The 19,462-nt window shown below is 40.0% G+C and overlaps 1 protein-coding gene across 1 annotated transcript in view; it reads right to left on the bottom strand.

Annotated features, from left to right (window-relative positions):
• The window catches only part of ELFN2 (extracellular leucine rich repeat and fibronectin type III domain containing 2), a 156,206-nt gene that overhangs the window by 122,474 nt on the left and 14,270 nt on the right, over nucleotides 1-19,462 (bottom strand). The gene's annotated exons all lie outside the window — the stretch shown is intronic.

Raw genomic sequence — 19,462 nt, 5'->3', positions numbered from 1 at the left:
TCTTAATTTCAGGATAAAATTGATTTTTCCTTCCTGTGGGCCTGGCTCCATTAGTTCTCTGAAACTGTTTTAAATCAACAAGAGCTCATAGTAAACTCCAGTCCTTATATCTTTCTTTTGAAAATCTCTGTCCATTTTCGCCTCACCCCATGTCAGAAATCCAGGGTGTGATGGAAAGGCTATTCTAACTAATAAGATCTATTGATCACTATATCTTTCTTTTGTTCAGATTGAACTATATCATTGTCATGCCCCTGTCAGAATCTGATTCGGAGGGGGAGGCCGAGCAGCTGACAGGAAGAAACTGGTTGTGGAAGAAACTGGGGAAGGGCAAAGTCCAGCTGGGCAGAGCAGGGGAGAGGTAGAGCAAGGCAGAGGGAATTTGGAGGAAGACCCAGGTCCACCCCCTCTTCATCCTAGGGCATGCAGGGAGGACCAGAGAAGGGAGCAATGTGAGTTGCATGGCTTACGGGGGAGGAAAGGTCCTGATTCCCTTCATTAGTTGCAGCTGGGAACACAGTGTTTAAAAAGGAAAGTTGTGCACAGCAAACTGTTGGGAGCAAATTATGAATTATCTGGTATTGTTGAGGCTTATCTGGGTTCCTGGCATCTTCCCAGCTGTGTGTTTTGCTGGCCTTTCAAGTCTGTAATTCCTTCTCCTGCCCTGTCAATTTAATTACTGCAGTATGGTTTGTGTGGATTTTTATTTAGTTTGTATGTACTTTGTTTTCTGACTGAATTTCCTCCACTTAAAGACTGTTCTTGGAAGACTTTTTTTTTCTCCAGCCAAAGGTAGCCTGGACATTGGGGCAAAGTGTGAGGTACTAAAGGGACTCTTCTTACTTATGTGACTGTGTTGCCTTTGTGCCACACCCTGGGTCATCACAATCATATACCCAAAAGAATCTGGAAAGAATACCAAGAGGTTATGAGATGCTAGACAGGAAAGTAAAAATGATCGGAATGCAGGTGTTGAATTTGTCCACATTTTCTATTTATGGCCATGGCCCTAAAAAAGGAATGGAGGATTCTTAAAGCATAGGGTCTTATCAAGAAAATAGTGAATTCTTGGACTGTGGTCTAGATTACTTCCAGGAAATACTTCTAGAGATAGCCTCTACCTGTATCTCACAAGAACTGGAAGAACATGTTTGGAAGACAACTTATTTCAATCATCTAGCAGGCTTTAAGCTACACCTTAAGAGAGGAGAAGGCCAATATCTAGAACTACACCCAAAGAATAAATCTAAAAGCAGCAAACCTTATAGCAAGGAAGGAAACGGTAAGTAGAAGATGTTCCCCAGGAATATATCCAGCAACATATCAGGCAAACCAAAGAAGACCAGCACTAAAGGAGTCAGAAGTACAGAGCATGGGAACAATTAGGGAGAACTTGACATCCTGACATAGAGGGCAAATATGAAAATGATGAAATTAAAACCTGGTGGGATGAAACTCATAGTAAGAATACATTATTGAAACATAATTTGATTTTTAAAAATCTGATCCAACAAAAAGGGGGGGTCACATTACATATAAAGAATGACTACACTTGTATGAATATGTATGTATTTATTGAATGTTTAAAACTGACTGTGAAAAGCCTGGGTAGCTTACAATATTTCAAATACATAATTTAAAAACCCAATTAAAAACCTCTCCACCTAGACAAACCAGCAACAATAACATTCAAAAAGACTACAGGGGCTCTGCTAACACTCTAATCCCAACAGAACTATGTTAATTCATGACAGTAATACTGCTGAAAATGTCTGGGTAAAAATTAAGAAAAATTGATACTGCAGACCACACAACAAAGTAGAAGATATGGATGGAATCTTTGCAAACAGGTAAAGCTTCCATGCTACTTCTGTATGCAGCCTTAAGTGTGCAACTGTTGTGCCTCACACAAGGGAGGTGGGTCTACACAGCAACATCATTTAACTATAATAATGCTCCCATTTTCTTTTCTTTTTTACTGCAGAAAATTCAGTAATGGGTAAAAAAAAAAAGGAAGAGAGGATACAATTCCCAATAGATCTCAGTTGCACAGATGTAAACATTTGAACAATTAATATCTGTCAGCTGAAATCTACACCACTGGGGAAAACCTTGTGCTTTAAATTGAAAATATTTGTTATGATGACTCCCTCCATATATTGTCTTCTCCATTAAATTGTATTTCTGCCATCCCACCAAACATCAGTCACAAGAAGGGGATATTTGGGAGTGACTGCTTTTCCCAATACAGTCATGCTTGGGTTTTTTTTTTTCAGCCTCCATGCAATATAATTTTATTGGGAGAATTGGACTTTGCTATTGAGGAGGACTACAGAAATTGCTTCAAGCTATTATAGTTCTGATAGGCCACCAAGTAGCTATCTGTTGGCTTTCCAGATTCCAAATAAAATGAGACATATAAGAATAATTAAATAATAAATTTATTAAATTTATATATCACCTCTTAATGACTCAGAAAGATCATTACCCAGTGAACATTCCTGCGTGTTTTTCTCCCATTTGCAAATGTAACAGATAGCTGTGAAAAGGATAAGATAAATACCCATAGTGGTTCTAGAGTAATACCTCCTGCATTTCAAATTATGAAACTGATGAATGTTTACACAGCAAATTGTTGGATTGTTGGACTTGTGAAACAGACTAGATTAGAGATTAGGTATTCATAGAAGAAATAGATGGGTGTTACAGCCGAAATCATAACTGTGTTTATTCTGCATAAGCTTAACTAATCCTTTCACCCAGAGCTCTAACATTCTTTTTAATAACCTTTTTTCCTCATTTTGCTTTTGATGTTTGAAGTTGCAGCCCTCCAAAACCCGTGAAAGTACATACATTCAAAACAGAACGCTACAACAAAAATGCGAAGAATTTTACAATATTCAGAAAAGGATGCCTGTCATCTGAAAAACTAAAAGAGGATGGACATGGCAAAGAAACAGCAATAATACTCATATGACCCATCGTGTAGTCTCTGGTGAGGGAAGAAAAATAATCATATATTCTTATAATTATATGCACAAATATATTGGATTGTCTAATAATAACAACCTTATATTCCAAGGCACAATCAAGGAAGAACAAAAAAATCACATATGGCAAATCACAAAATCTTGGAAACTATGATAGGAAACTCCAGCCTTATTTTATTAGTGAATTCATTAAGGCAGAGTCTCTTCCAACATTTTGAATCTCTTCTTCCTCAGCTGTTTGCAGCCCAGACTGATCTGTCATTTGTGAGATAAATGACAAACTCTTTTCCCATCTGTTGACGTCTTTACATTCCATTTCTTTGTCAGTTTCTTCATATTCTCTCATGTTTAGCAACTTACAAAGCTGGCAAGCTATTTCCTCAGCATTCATTCACTTCAAGAGGACACATGTACCCAACTCCCACTTGTAAATCTAGAGAATCCCAATTCAAAGGTAAGTCTTTTACACTCACTGATGCATAGCTGCATGCTTTTACCTCATGCTTTTCTTCATCATCTTTCATGTGTGATTCTGTATTGATCCTCTTCATCCCAGTCAGCCCGCAAACCAGGTGTGTTTCTTTTAAACAAAGAAAGCTTTTTTGGTCATCTCTGTTTCTCCTGTATCTAAATTTTATTTAAAAAAACACAATGTTGTTCTTGATTCCCAAAGTTCACTTCCATTTTTAATATTTTTAATATTTTTATTATGCTAAAGATATGAAGGTCCATTAAGTTACAAACTTTTCCCCCTATCCAGTAGTGGGTTCCTACCTTGGTCACTATTCGGTGGGTGATTGCGCACGTGCACATGTGCCCCTAACATGTGCGTGCCCCTAATGCACCAATCAGCTGAGAGAACAAAGTAACGAAAAGCTAGGAGCGACCCTCCCTCCCATCCATGTGCTTGTCACTTCTTTTATCCTCTCAGCTGATCGTCGTGTTATTTACTACCAGTTTGGGTGAACCGGGCCAAACTGGTAGCATAACACCACTACCCCTATCCAAATTATAAACTAGATTTAAAAAGATCAGTAAAAGTGCAATTTTCCCTTTAGCTTTTAAATTTATCAAAATGGTGTCAAGTATTTCCTTTGACATCAGAATTTTCATTAACAAACAAACATATTAAAAGTGTTCTTTAGGAAAAGGAAAAAATGGTTCCAGGAAGAAGAAGAATTATATATTGTATTTAGGCCTAATTGAATTAAGATTAGGAATGGGCAAGATTCTGATGCACAATCATCTTGTTTCTAGTAAGAAAATTTTACAAGGGACTGCCTATTCCCTAAAATGCCCACCTACTCTGTGTGTTCTGACAGTGTCGCCTTCCTTTGTATCCTTTCAAGTAAGCAATGTCCTCTATACAGTGGGTGCTGTTTTTATTGCTAAGATTATTTTATATTTGCTGTTTTAATTTTATAAAATTATTCATAATCTTTTGGAATTGGATGGATGGATGGGGATAGATCATAAGAAGATACGCAGTGCCCAGCTGGATCAGACTCCTTGACTATCTACAGGTAGTCCAGGCAATTGTTTTCACAAGGGCCAACCCCAACTGCCAAAAGAAATCTACCAATATCCTAGCAGATAGCCTCCAGCAGAGGCAGTCACACCGCCCCCAAAGTTAACAGCCAATCATTTCCATGACTTCCATGAATGAGTACAGCCCCTTTTTTGAAGCCAGTCAAGATGGTAGCCAATACCACTTGATGATGTATTTCAACTGTTTCCCTATATTTCTCTGGCAGGAATTTCCGTCGCATGATACATAACTCAAATTGGTTTGATTCCTTTTGATGGAGATACAAGGAAACTCCAACTGTGAGGAATCTCCAGGAAGCAACATCTCTTCACTCCCTGGAAAGAACTTTGTGAACCGGAGAGACCAACCACCTCCTATCAGATAAGTGACTCAAAGCTTATTTTCCTCTTTCCTCTCCTGTCTTCCTTCCTTTCTGTTTTTGTATCATGTCTATTTAATTGTGAACCAAAGGGCAAGAATCATCTCCTCTGTTCAGCCCTTGCTAAATCTCTGGTGCTTTTTTAAGCATTGAGCAAAGTCATGTCATATACCGTATGCTACAAAACTCAGGATTAACTCCTCCACAATTTTTTCTTTCTCTGGAAATGTCCAAATTTCTTTATATTATGTTTTCTGCATTAACAGCCATGTGATATTTAACAATTCACTGGTAAAGGCTAATCTTGAGAAAGCCAACCTAGCAATCTGATTAAATTTCACCCAGTGCCTTGTAGTTCATCAGAATAGATTGTGTGGTTCCTTCTACTGTTTTTGCCACAGAAAATAGAACAATAGATGTAAACAATACAAGTGGTGGCACTGACCTGCCATTGGCTGATCTCAGAATGATGCTATAGAATTTCTTCCAGACTCAAAGACATAACCAGAGAAAATTGGCTGCAGTTTTTTTTAAACTTGACACCAAGGTCAACAGCTTCTCAGAGAAAAAAGCATTAAAGTTTCAACTAACAGGCCTCTATTTATATAATCTGGCGTTTCTACCCTAATTACATCATTACGCGTAAACACAAGCTTGATCACATACAATACACATTTTTGAGCAAGTATATTTTGCTTAATTTAGTTCCCCCTAAACCAGCTCAAACTGCTTTTCAAGCACTCTTTTAATTGCTGCTTTCTGCAAGTTTAAAAATTCTCACGTGCATGGTATCTGCAAGGTGGTCACAGACTAATAACAGCTGCACCTGTAGTCTGACTTTGTGGTCTAAGACAGCCTGAAACAAGCATATTGCCTAGCATGGGAAAAATTTTCATAGACGTGAAAACAAACACATAAAGTATTACTGTCTAAAAAGAATATTATTTTCTTTTTTCTTGAACATTTACAGATTTTATTTTAACATATTTGAAGAGTAAAATAAATGAAAATAAATAATTTTTAAAAATCATTAAATAGCAACAGCAATTCCCTCCCATTGTACCCAATATCTAACAAAGAATTTTCCTCAAAATAGATAAATTGAGTTGGACCTGGTTAATACTTAAAATGAAAGCAGCAGGAAATAGTTTGACTTAGAAATTTTAAAAAATCTCAGAAGCAAGCAATGGGTAACTATTTCAATATAGTCGCCAAGAAAAGTACATAGAAGTCAACAGGAATCAAATTCAGCTCAAAGAGTTCTTTATGTATTAACTGGATAAAACAGTGCATCGTAAGGCAACAATTTTTGAACCGAGGTATCTCAAATGGGCAAACGTACAGAATGTATCCAAAGTCCAGGCCCATAACTCCGAAGGGAATAAAATTTGGAAAAGTTGTGACTGCTTTAATGCTCCTGGCTGCTGCTATGATGCTGTTATGGACATGTGATCTTCATTTTCTACATTTGGGGACAATTTCCCAGCCAGTCTTGCAGTCCCCCACTCCCTCCCACATCCAGGGGATGGGGTGGGATTGGAAGGGAAGGGAAGGGAAGGGAAATTTTTGCTGCTCCTTGCAAGAAAACAAGGAAACTCCATGAGGAAACGGCTATGAAGTTGGAAATTACAGCTGCTGCCGCTGCTTTGGTCATTCTGTTTCTCTATTTAGGTATGGGAATATCTCTGTAATGATGACCCAATGAGACATGGGTTGTCTAGTGTTAATACAAAAGTCATTCAAACATTGTCTTCAGTGCTTTAATCTTATGATGCGAAAAACAAAAATAAATCGCAACAAACATTGAAAGGATTATACAGTTTTTTCAGGGCCATTATTGACCTAGGTCTGGAATAATATCAGAGAAGAAATAAGCAATAGGAAAAAAAAATCCCATCAAACATACAACTATAGAAAGAGGCATCTGTTGGGGAAGTGTCAGAGATAGTGAAGCCTACATACAGTAGTTATCAGTCTATAAATATGTATAGAAATAGCAACAGTGGCATTCTTTCCAACTTTGGGGCAAGTTTTTTTGCTTAGACTTTCACACACAACTCTCACTATAATTCAACTGAATTAGATGGCAACTGGACATTGGAAGTACAAAACTTGTCACTATGCATCTCTCTAAGCCAACACACAACATCAATCACTTAAGCAAGCTGCAGTGATCTACCAGAGACTCAAATTTCAACATGAATGCAGTGAAGAGTATGACAGAGGGACTGTATGTCACAGACAGCTAATTTGTAGTATAGGTAGGGGAAGGATGTACCTGACATATTCTGACAGGTACTGAGATTAAGGGATGCACCAACATTTCTGCCTGCCTTTCCAAAATCATGGCCTTTTCATTTGTAGAATCTTTGTCTCCCAAGAAGGGTGGGTATAACTGTTAAATTCAAATAAAAAGGGCGTTGGTACTTACCTGATATGCCCATTCTCTTTGAGCTGTGAAGAGCATCCAGTAGTGGGAGGTGCTTCAGTCTCTGCACGTCTAGGCTGGGCTTAATTTCTGGAACGCTCCTCTTCCTCCATGGGACTCCTCCCCAGCGTTCCCCAGTTTTGGCGAAGACGAGAGAATAAACACCACTCGCCCTGAACGCCTTAACAATTCGTTGGCTGAAACGGGATCCCACCAGATGGAAAAAGGGATGGGGCCGGATGCTCTTCACAGCTCAAAGAGAATGGGCGTATCAAGTAAGTACCAACGCCCTTTCTCCTATGAGCTGTTCAGAGCATCCAGTAGTGGGACATACCAAAGCTTGGCCTGTCCTATAGGAGGGACTCTGTCTGGCTTGGAATTCCCTCCTGGTCCCTGTGGACCCGTTGCAGAACTCTTCTGCCAAAGGAGGCCTCGGCGGATGCAAACACATCTTTATAAGGCCTAATGAAGGGCGATGGAGAGGCCCAGGTTGTGGCTTGACAAATATCAGTTATTGGTGCCTGCGTGGCCCATGCTGCCAATGTTGCTGCGCTCCTTGTTGAATGAGCTGTTATGCCCCTGGGCACTTGTAGTGATTGAGTCTGATACGTTATTGCTATCGCAGCCCATAGCCAATGGCCTACTGTGGAGGAAGAGACCTTGCATCCCTGAGTATATAGTTGAAATGACACAAATAAAGCTTCTGTTTTCCGGAAAGTCGCTGTGCGGTGAATATATATTCGCAATGCTCACCTCACATCAAGCTGATGCCATTGTAGTTCCAACCTTTGAGATGGCCTGGGACAAAAGTTAGGAAGTATCAGTTCTTGTGCCCTGTGAAAGGCTGAGTTAATTTTGGGTATAAACGTAGGATCAGGACGAAGGACCACCCGGTCTGAATGGAAGACACAAAGGTCTTTTCTGATCGACAAAGCTGCCAGTTCTGAAATACGATGAGCAGAAGTGATTGCTACAAGGAAAACTACTTTATACGTCAGAAATTGGAGACTTGACAATTTCAAGGGTTCAGTAGGGTACTTAGTGAGTGCAACGTGGACCTTGTTAAGGTCCCAAGTGGGATAACGATGAACCGCTGGCGGATGTAAATTTGTGACTCCTCGAAGAAAACTCCGTATGCATGGGTGATGAGAAAGAAACAGTAGACCCTCAGAAGTGACAACCGATGCCAAAGCCGCCACCTGCCTTTTCAACGTATTAGGTGATAATCCCTTGTCAAGCCCCTCTTGTAGAAACTCTAGGATTTGAGCCACTGATGGATAGATGGGCTCAGTTTGAGACTTAGTACACCATTTGCAGAAACTGGACCACGTGGCATTGTAGATACGAGTCATTGAGGGGCGTCTTGCAGCTTGGATGGTAGCGATAACTCTGTTGGAAAACTTTTCACTCTTCAGACATCTCCGCTCAACCTCCAGACATTCAGGTGCAACCATTGAGGGTCCGGATGTTGAAAGGGTGCCTGGGTTAGCAAAACCCTGTCCAACGGAATTCTCCATGGTGCTGATAAGGATAGACTGCGGAGGTCTGCAAACCATGGCCATCTGGGCCAGTAAGGAGCTATTAGCAGCAGCTCCGCTCTCTCGTCCAGCAGCTTCTGGATGATTTTGGGGATCAGAGGAAGTGGTGGGAATGCGTACAGAAGACCCTGGGGCCAACGGCAGTGGAGTGCATTGAAGTTCTCCGCTCCTTGCAAGGGGTACCTGGAAATGAATTTGGGGAGCTGAGAGTTGAAGAGGGAAGCGAACAAGTCTACCACCGGCTGCCCAAATCTCCTGACCACCTCTTGAAACAGGGTCGGATGGAGGCATCACTCCGATTGATCGATTGTGGCCCTGCTTAGCCAGTCTGCCTGTGTATTTGACAGGCCTGAAATGTGTTCTGCTCTGATGGAAAGTATGTTGCTCTCCGCCCAACGACACAAGTGCTCCGCTTCCCGCATGAGGTGTTTCGACTGTGTGCCCCCCTGTTTGTTTATGTGAGCTTTGGCTGTTAAGTTGTCGGTCAATATTAGTATGTGTTGATTGCGTACCTGTGGAAGGAAGCTGCGGAGAGCCAGGTGTACTGCTCGAAGCTCCAGCCAGTTTATGCTGCATGACTGTTCTATGCGGACCAGCGGCCTTGGGTTGTGAGCGATTGAACGTGAGCTCCCCATCCAAACAGGCTGGTGGTGGTGATGGTAAGTCTGTGTGGCTCTTTGAAGAATGGGTAAAGAAGAAGGCAGCTGTGGCTGCTCTGATGGCCCATGCGTCAGACTGATGGGCCCTGCATAGGGCTAGCTCGGCCCATTTTTCCTCCGGCTTTAATGCCTCCAGAGCTTCATTGGGAATGGAGGAGGACGCTAATTCCACTATAGGTTCATCTACCTCGGGAGTATTCAACAATTTTGAGAAATCAGGTGCCAAATTGAAATATTTCCTGTCATATCCAGTGGGGCTGGGTACGCTGCTGCAGACGCCCACTGTTTCTGTAGCAGGTCTGAAAACATGGGAGGAACTGGGATCACCTCTGCCTCGACTACTGGTTGGTTGAAAATTAGATCTTCTGGTCCCTCTTCTGAAGGAGCTGAAGTGGTAGAAGGGGTCGACTTATTCAGGCGCGCAATGTTTTTTGCCTTAAACAAGAGAGATCTGAAAAGTTGTGGGTGCAATAAGCCTGTAAGTACAGGTTGATCGGGAACAAGGCCCTCATCCTCAGACATCCCCCTTTCTAAGGGGTCCGCTTCTGACAGGGGCTCGCTGTCATGTATTGATCCTGATTCAATCTGTTCCATTTGATCAATTTGATCCACTTCTTCCTCCTCCTCCTCAGTTGGCCCTTGGAGGGGCACTTCCCCTTGTAAATGTTCCTGGGCATAGTGTTGCTCTGACCTAGTCAACGACCTCAGCGATTGGGAATCATAATCAGCAGTTACAGGGTGTTCCCTGGTCCTGCATGTTGAAGACCTGCTGTGATTCCCTGGCGGATTGCCAGCTCCATCCAGGCCTTCATCCTCTCTGGAACTTCCTCTGGAAGAATGTTGTCCTGTCAAAGACCAGCAGCCGTTGGAGTGAATGTAGCTTCGGGAGCCCTTCACGTGGTCAGTATTCCAGGTAACTGGGCCTGTTGGCTTTGGGGAGCCAAGCTGCGCCTGGATGAGAGGGAGAGATCTAGGGGAGGAGGAGGGTGGGAAGAGGTAGATGGACCTGGACTGGAGGAGGGAAAGTCCTGTGAGACCCTGTGCGCCTCCCATGTGCATTTATCTATCTGCTTTTCTAATGCTTTATGGTGCATGTTGGATCCCTTTCTGAAGCTTTAGAATTCCCTTTAGCTGCTTAGGTTTGTGCTGAGATTTGGCTTTGACCTTCAAGGATGAGGTCTGAGAGCTGCTACCACCTGCCATTTCGATTGAAGGAATTACAGTATGCTTATTATTCAATACAATACTGTGAAGGCGGTTGGCATGCCCAGGGGCCTGATCTAAGGACAGACCAGTTGCCCTGATGATGTTTTTATTCCCCCCTTTTCTCTTCTTTTTTTTTTAATACCCATCTATAATGAGTCGTATCTCAGTAATAATATTTTATTGATATTAAAATATTATACCAAATAGATTAGTATTGTTACTGTTGTTGTTATTGTTGTTGTTATATAATCACTAATATATATACCTATATGTATATGAATATCAATTAAATAGCACGAGGCTAAATGTTGAAATGCCAAACAGCCAAATTTGAAAAACCAAACACCTAAAGGCCCAAATTGATAACGGTAGAGGCCTTCAACAGCTTCCCTGCACAGGCGGACACAGGCCTAGGTGCTCGCTGTTGTGCTGCTGGGTTGATTGGGCTGTGAGGGTTAAGCCAACAATTTAAATGTAGGAATAGCCTCGAATGTAGAAAAAAAACAAGACGAGTGTATAATGATCCCAAGTGTTCCTAGGAGAAACCTCTGCTTGGGACAGAAAGTACCTCACATAGCACAAAATGAAATACAGTTAGCGTGGCCATGAGGTATTTGTAAGAAAAAATGGCTTCCGGCCGTTAACCTTTTGGTGCGCTCCCCAGCAGCAACCTCCCGCCGTGTGAAGGAATAACCTCCGAGGGCTCTTCCTATAAGGCTAAATGGCGGGGAAGGGTGGAAGGCACTAAGCGTTTTGAATCTTCCACCCCCAGGTAGCATTCAGAGTATTCATGTTCAGAGGGGGGAAGGAAAGCGATACGACTCCGTTGTGAGCAAAGAGCTCACGCCGCTGTTCAGATGAAAGAAACTCTGCGGCTATATGTCGGAATGGCAGGGGTAGAAAGAGTGGTTGTGGGGAGGGGGCGCGGAGCAGCGCCGAAGCCTCCCTCCGCTCTGGGGCGCAAATCAGCGTTTCCTTGTAATGCGAGCAATCTCCGACTGCCTGATGTTAAAGAGCCAATGTCGAGAGATCGTAATGCGATTAGAAGGCTAAAGAGTTCTAAAGACAAGTTGATCAATTTTCAAACCTGCTAGTAAAGAAATGAATTTTCCTGTTTCAGCCAAGGAAGAATCACCAGCACTGCCTATCCCTCACGAGGATGAGCCAAAACTGGGGAATGCTGGGGAGGAGTCCCGTGGAGGAGGAGGAGCGTTCCAGAAATTAAGCCCAGCCTAGACGTGCAGAGACTGAAGCACCTCCCACTACTGGATGCTCTTAACAGCTCATAGGAGAAAGCAAACTTTGAATTTCTTTAAAAATCTTCATCAGGCTGAATATTAAACAAAGCAACAAACATGAGAGCAACAAAAATGAAAAGCATAGCAGTAGAGTCTGCAGTTCAGAATTCCTTTGCAATTTTGAGTTTTGCAGGCATACAGGTAGTTTTCATTTAGTGACCACACTTGGGACCAGCAATTTGGTTGTTAAGTGAAGCAGGATTGCTAATTAAAACTGTGATTGTGCCTATGATTCTATTTCAGCTTCCCTTCACTTTACAGACCTACAAAGATCATAAATACAAGCACTGGTCATAAAGTTATTTTTTCATCACTGTCGTAATTGCAGATGGTTGCCAAAGTAAGCAGTAGCTAAATGACTGTAATTGGATTGGGTATGCAAATTGTAAAGCAGTCTTAAGAAATTGCCAATTTGTAAAAACATATTATGATGTATATTTAGGGTAGTGAATGACAAATTACATACACACCCCGTCCTAAAAGGAAAGAAAACAAAAGGTGTCAGTGATACCATTCCTTTCCATTCTCTTTTTTTAAAAAAAACAAGTTTTATTAATTTTTAAAACACACAAATTATCATTATTCATTACATGTTTAAGCCTTTTTTCATTGTAAATTTAACAAGTCAGATAAATTATGATTCTGTTTTAAACCATTTCCATATAACATACCAAAACCTCTTATTCAATTTCTCTTTACTTCTCTTTACTCTTATTCAATATCATTGTCATTATTTCATCTATTTCTTTCTGACTTAGTTACCATTATTCTCATTCTATATTTCTACAAGTTTTTACTAATTCTCCCCCAAAAAAACATATACACACAACACACAAAACATAAAAAAAATCTTTTTGGAAAGTAACTTGGACCCAGGTGTCTCTCTCTTCATGGACTTCAATTATATTCATGCTCATCTTACATATCATTACTTATTTTATTTACCATTCTAAGCCTTCTATATTAACTTCTCCACATATTTCACCCTTCTTAATTCTATCTTAATTAATCATCTTAGTTTGAATCATTATATTTGTATCTTTTGTCCATTTTTTATCATCCCTTTGTCTCATTCCTCATAAAAAAAAAAAGAAAATAAGTTTCTCCTGAAATCATTAATCAGAGTATGATGCCTTTCTATCTCCCCCTAAGTTAGTCAAATTAATCTTTAAAATAATATCCAATACCCAATCCGATTTTGCTTGGTACATTCTATCTAACTAATACATCCAAAATAATTAAGTACATAATTAGACAATAAATCCAAATATTAAAAAGAGATACTATAATAAAAATTTTATAATAACATCAATACCATAATCTTATTAAACTCTTTAATTAAAACAGTATTCTAAACCTCCCCTATTATTAAATTTTAAAGCCAATCATTTTTAAACATTTTAACATTTTAATCTCTTATCAACTCTTAAACCATTACAATACTACCATCTCATCTTATGTACCTTGCAAAATTTTAAAAAAAATTATACTTTATCCATTATCCATAAAAATTTCTTTTTTCCATTTAATTTCAAAACATTGTAGCTTTTCTCCACCTTTTCCCTTTCTTTCTTCTCCCAACAAACCTTTCTACCCCCCTTCTTCTAACCTCTGCCTTACCGGCTTCCCTTCTCTGTCGTATTCCTTTTCCCTTTTGTTTACTATCATCATATTGGTTTTGCACTTTATTTTTCCTTTCTTAAATGTTTTTTAGATCTTAAGTCCTTTAGTTTTCTTCTTTTCTCTCTTCCTTCTTTCTTGATCAAATTCTGAGATTCATTAAAGATGGCTCCTTCCTTTCTTTCTTGTTCCTCTGCTGTCTTCATCTGTTGTAATGTTTGTTGATAGTTAGTAAGCGCCATTTCTAAAAAGGAAAGCTTCTTCCACACCATCTTTACCATTTTTTTTGCTTGTTCATATTCTTTTCTTAGTTCCTCAACAGAAAGAGCCATTATAAATCTTTTCTTTTCTTTTCCCCTTCTTTCTTCTTACAACAACCAGAATATTCAAAGAAAATAAAAAAAATAAAACAGTCCCAAAGTTATCAGTCAGTCCAAACCAAGGCAGAGTTCTCACTTTCTCCTTCTGGGGTAATATCAATCAAAGAGAAAGAAAGTCCAAATCTGTTTAAAATCTTATTGCAATATCTTCTAGTCTTCAAATCCTTGAGGCATCTGCTCCAACAAAGTCTTAACATACAAATATTTTCTTTTTAATCCTCTCTCTTCCCACTCATCGCTTAAAACCAATTTTCACCTAAAAAAATAGGTTTCTTAATATCCAGTTATTTATTCCGTAGGAAAAGAGGGTAAGCTATCCTTTCAGCACCATCAAACAGCAGCTTTTTCCTCTTCTGGCAGGTATTATTCAGAAAGTCATACTTTTCAGGAATTTTATTAAATATGTCTTAGAGTCCTAGGAGCCAAGAAAAACTTTCTCTTCTCAAGCACTTTCTCCACTTCCTCCTGCGCATTCTTACCCGGCTGCCAGCTTCTTTGTGGCGGCCATTACGGACCGCCGCTGCACCGTCCTGGGAAAAGGGGGTTCTGCCGGCCGGGAGGGGGTCTGCAACACCCCACACCCTTCTCCGGATCCCCTACCTTCAGCTGCCCTGCAGGGCAGCTAGCTCCGTACCCTTCTGGGTCGGAGCCCCAGAAGCGGCTAGCGCGGCAGGGATCGCGCGCAGCCGCAAATCCCTGCCGCCGCGGTGAAGCCGACAAACCGGAAGACTCCTTTCCATTCTCTTGTTTTCCAGTTCTAACCTTTCTCTTCTCTAACCTTTCTCTTGTCTTTCTGCTGGTGCCTTCTACATCCTTCCACAGTTAATTGTCCCCCAAGCCTTACTTTCAAATATTTTGACATGGTGAATCACTTAAGAATAATCATTCTGAAATTCTTATCCCTCCTCTCCTGGGGGTCCCATCATGAAATTTCTCTGCTCCTCCAAATTTCCAGCTGAACCAGGGCTAGATTATGGCCAACTGATGCCCTAAACAAAGCTATTTGTACCCTTTGACAGAAACAAAACTCTTTATTCCAAGAGATCGAATGTGATATCTAAGGACACCTTCAAACAAAACTTTTTAAACTTTAGTCACTCAACGCAGATTAAAGTTTACCATGGTTGATAAGCACAATTAGAACAAACTGAATATAGTTGAGCATGAAAGTGAAAGAGTTAAGGATGTGATAACCAACTTTGGAGGGGGGGGGACACATTGTGGTGCCACCCTTCCCTTGGTAACTGTTAATCCAGACCTGAATTGAATAGCCAAACGAGTTGAGTTTCTGAATGAATAGGTGAGTATTCATGTTTCATGAATGAGATATCAGTACCAAATGGGAACATTCTTTTAGACTTTTAATTCCAAGTCCAGTAGGTAATCTGACAGTCCAGATGCTATTTAACTATAATTCCCAACAGCTAACCAGCATGGTCTACAGTTAAAAATAATGGGAGATATAATTCAGCAATACTTGGCTCTTGCCCACTGTTCCAAGGCATGATTCAGTCAGCTTTCTACAACTGTCATTTCACCATTTTTTCATGTGCTATTTTGAGTGCTATAATGTCACTTTTTTCTTATTATAATGGAGAAACTTGCTTTCTTTGGTTGCCAGATTGTTCTCAGTATTATGTGGGATTATCAGAATTGCTCAAAAGTTCAATTTTTCCTTTGAAACTACAGCAGTAAATAGCCAGTAAGTTGGAAGTCTGTTATCATGTAAGAGAATTTTAAAATAATAGCAATGCCTCCAATATTTGTCTGCTTTCTATGTTTTTGTATAATGACAGTGTGGATAATAGTTTAATGCTCAAGTTTATTACCAAACACTATAAATTTCTGAACATGTAAGTGATAAGTGGGAATATTATTTTGTTGCCAGGGTTGGACAGAAATAGCACAAAAAGTAGTACAAGTATTAGTGCAAGTATTAAACTAATTTAAATGTGTAGTATAGACTATTACTCTGATAATAGGGAGCAAATATAAAGAAAATCCATGCATCTTGTCTTTTGTGATGGCCCCATATTTCTTGGGAACATAATTAAGCTAGACAGAGGAGGCAAGTGCTATGGGGTTTATGAAGGTTTATGCACAATATACACATAATTTAAGTGCTAATGTATTTATATCCTATATTATACCCAACCTTATTCATTACCTAAGGTGAAGGTAAAAGTTCCCCTCACACATATGTGCTAGTCGTTTCCAGCTCTAGAGGGCAGTGCTCATCTCCGTTACAAAGCCAAAGAGCCAGCGCTGTCCGAAGATGTCTCCATGGTCATGTGGACAACATGACTAAACACCAAAGGCACACGGAACGCTGTTACCTTCCCACCAAAGTGGTCCCTATTTTTCTACTTGCATTTTTACATGCTTTTGAACTGCTAGGTTGGCAGAAGCTGGGACAAGTAACAGGAGCTTACTCCATTACGCGGTGCTAGAGATTCAAACCACCAAACTGCCAACTTTTCTGATCGACAAGCTCAGCGTCTTAGCCACTGAGCCACCAAGTCCTTTATTCATTACCTATTTTTGCCAAATATAAGATATGACTTACGATGTATAATAATTAAGAAGGGACCTACAAATGAATAGCTGACCTTGCCCAATTGGGCCTATGAGATTGACCATAGGGTAAAGGTAGATTACCCTTAAATTATATGAGGCAGTGCTATCCATTTGACTAGTTTCCGATCATCAGCTGAGAAAAAGACAGCCCTGGCTTTTACCAGAAGGAGAAAGAGAAATCCTTGTGCAATATCCACTTTCAAATAGTAACTGAAGTACATCTGTTTCATGCATGCTTGATTTTTCAGGAACATTTATTTATATACAGATGCAAGACAATCCTTGCATAGCTAACAATATGGAAATATTACAGACTTCTCAAACCTTCCTACGTTTTCTTTCATCAGTTTCTCTGGACTTGATTTCCTAGAAAAACTACAAATTTGAAAAAAAAAACATATGGGAAAACATTTTTGTGCTGATAGAGATAAGCCCTTAGAGCAGGGGTGTCCAACCTTGGCAACTTTAAGACTTGTGGACTTCAACTCCCAGAATTCCTCAGCCAGCTTTGCTGGCTGAGGAATTCTGGGAGTTGAAGTCCACAAGTCTTAAAGTTGCCAAGGTTGGATACCCCTGCCTTAGAGAATGTTGCCAGCTCCAAAACCTTCCTTGATTGCATATTGAGCCTTGGCCAAGAAAGCCCCATCAAGTTCATTTTCCATAGCAGACTAGCACTGGTTTCACCACTCCATATGTCCTTCCAGTCATTCATCCAGGGGACTACATTTTCAACAATCTAGGCAACTGGAGCAGGCAGCTATATCTTTACTCCCATTCACTTACGCCAGCTAAAATCTTGCTGCTTATCTTATGTTTTGAGCTCTCCTATTGAGCACCGTAAGAAATAATGCTTCTTTCACCTTTCTCTCCTTGGTGTTTACACCTTTCAAATACTTGCAGGCTGTTATTGTGTCATCTGTTTAGCCAAGCTATACATATTTAGCTCTTGTAATCTCTCCTCATCAATCAATCTCTCCAACCTCTTAATCATTTCTATTGCTCTTCCCTGAATTCCTTCTAATTTGTCAACTTCTCTGGGTTAGAGGAGCGCCCAGAGTGGAATGTAATTTCTAAGCCCATCTTCACAGGGCAGCATAGAGAGCTATTACCTCCAGGCATAGAGACAGAATGACTCTGGATATTGTCATACAAAGACATCTCATTACATACATTTGACACTGGGGAATAGAACTGGAAAGGGCTTCTTTTTAAAAATATTCAAGCATAGACTTTTATTCTCTGACAGGGATGTCAGTTGATAGACATTGAGCCAGAAGTAACCTAGTCCAATAAAGAGCAAAATAAAATTTATGTATATATGTGTCTGTCTCTGTCTCTGTCTCTGTCTCTCTCTCTCTCTCTCTCTCTCTCTCTCTGTATATATCATATCCATGGGATTATACTAACAGCATATGTAGACATTAGAATAGCATGTACATTATCACTGAAGAGGAGACCGGCTGGCAAATTTCATATGCTGATTTATGTATATCTGCAAATATTAAAAGAATTACTGGAATTCAATTAGTATTAAAATGCAGCTTAGTAGAGCAGCAGGAGTTTTGATCAGGTGATATTTTCTGTCCAGATGCTATTGAACTGAAGGATCATTTCAGGGTATCCGTTGTTCTCATATGTTTTAGGATGTCTTATCTTTAAACTAGACATGGACTGGTCAACATTATAAAAAGACCTCTATATAGATCCAGATTCATGACCAATCATGAAGAAATGCATACACTTTCTCCAATAAAATCAAGAGCAATCTCAGATTGGACAGACACTGACTTTTTTTCCCCCCCTAAAAATAGAAAGGTGCTGTCGTGGCAGCAATAGCTGTGCTGTGCAAAAATAATTAGTCATGCCTAAATTGTGAATAACTGTGTAAAAATTATGAACACAGATTCTGCCCTCAGGGTTACAATCTCAAGGTAGAGACATGACACACAGAAACCAAGTTGAATAGTGATTTAAATATGTCAATGCAGGGATTTTTCTTCCTCTCTCACTCAAAAAACTGCTGCTGCTGAATCCTAGGGCCCATGACAATTTGCCACAACCAACTAGCTGCAGAACAACTTGCCAGGGCCAACTCACCATGGGAAAACTCACTGCGGGACAAAAGTTACACTAATATTTAAAGAAATAGTGGAATATAATCATTAAAGAAAAGATGCAAAAGGAGGGACAACATGAAATGTGAATGGCAAAAATTAAAACATTTTTTATATATTTTAAGTAATTAAATAGAAATGTTAAATTGTCCCGCAGCGAGTTTTCCCATGGTGTGGGAACATGCTGGTAAGTTGTCCTGCAGCAAGTTGGCTATGGTGAGTTGTCCTGCAGCTGTGGCAAGTTGTCCCATTCTGTCCAGGACAAGGGCCAGTTGGCTAGTAGATCACTGAAGATGTGCATCTCTGAACTTGCTATACTTCTAAACTCATGCAAATTCTGTTTAACCACGACAACAAAGGAGTGAAAAAAGTGTTTGTGTATAGACCATGGAAAATTTAGGTCAATGCATCACATAATGCCCCCCTTCAATTCTCTGAAAAGCTATTATCTGGCTCTAACTTCAAAGTTTTCCTTCCTGCCATCTCTCTCTGAAGTTTGTAATCAGAAAGATATTGTTTCCATGCAACAAATATAGCTCTGAATCTAAGAATGAACAGATATTTAGAGGAAAGAATTCTGATGGAATAAAAGATCTCCTTAAGATAGCTTCCCCAGTATTGATGCCCTCCAGATGTAGTCCCAAAGGTGCTTCTTCAAGAGGCAACTGAGCTTTCTGATTTGCTTTTCTGATACTCCTTGCATACAGCTGGTCATTTGCATTCTTTTAATGACTCGTCAAAATAA

This window comes from Notechis scutatus, chromosome 6 (assembly GCF_049901735.1).
Source record: "Notechis scutatus isolate UNSWTSFEM ecotype Mainland chromosome 6, rNotScu1.2, whole genome shotgun sequence".
In the NCBI taxonomy this organism is placed as follows: Eukaryota; Metazoa; Chordata; class Lepidosauria; order Squamata; family Elapidae; genus Notechis; species Notechis scutatus.
This window is presented reverse-complemented; position numbering and strand designations above follow the sequence as displayed.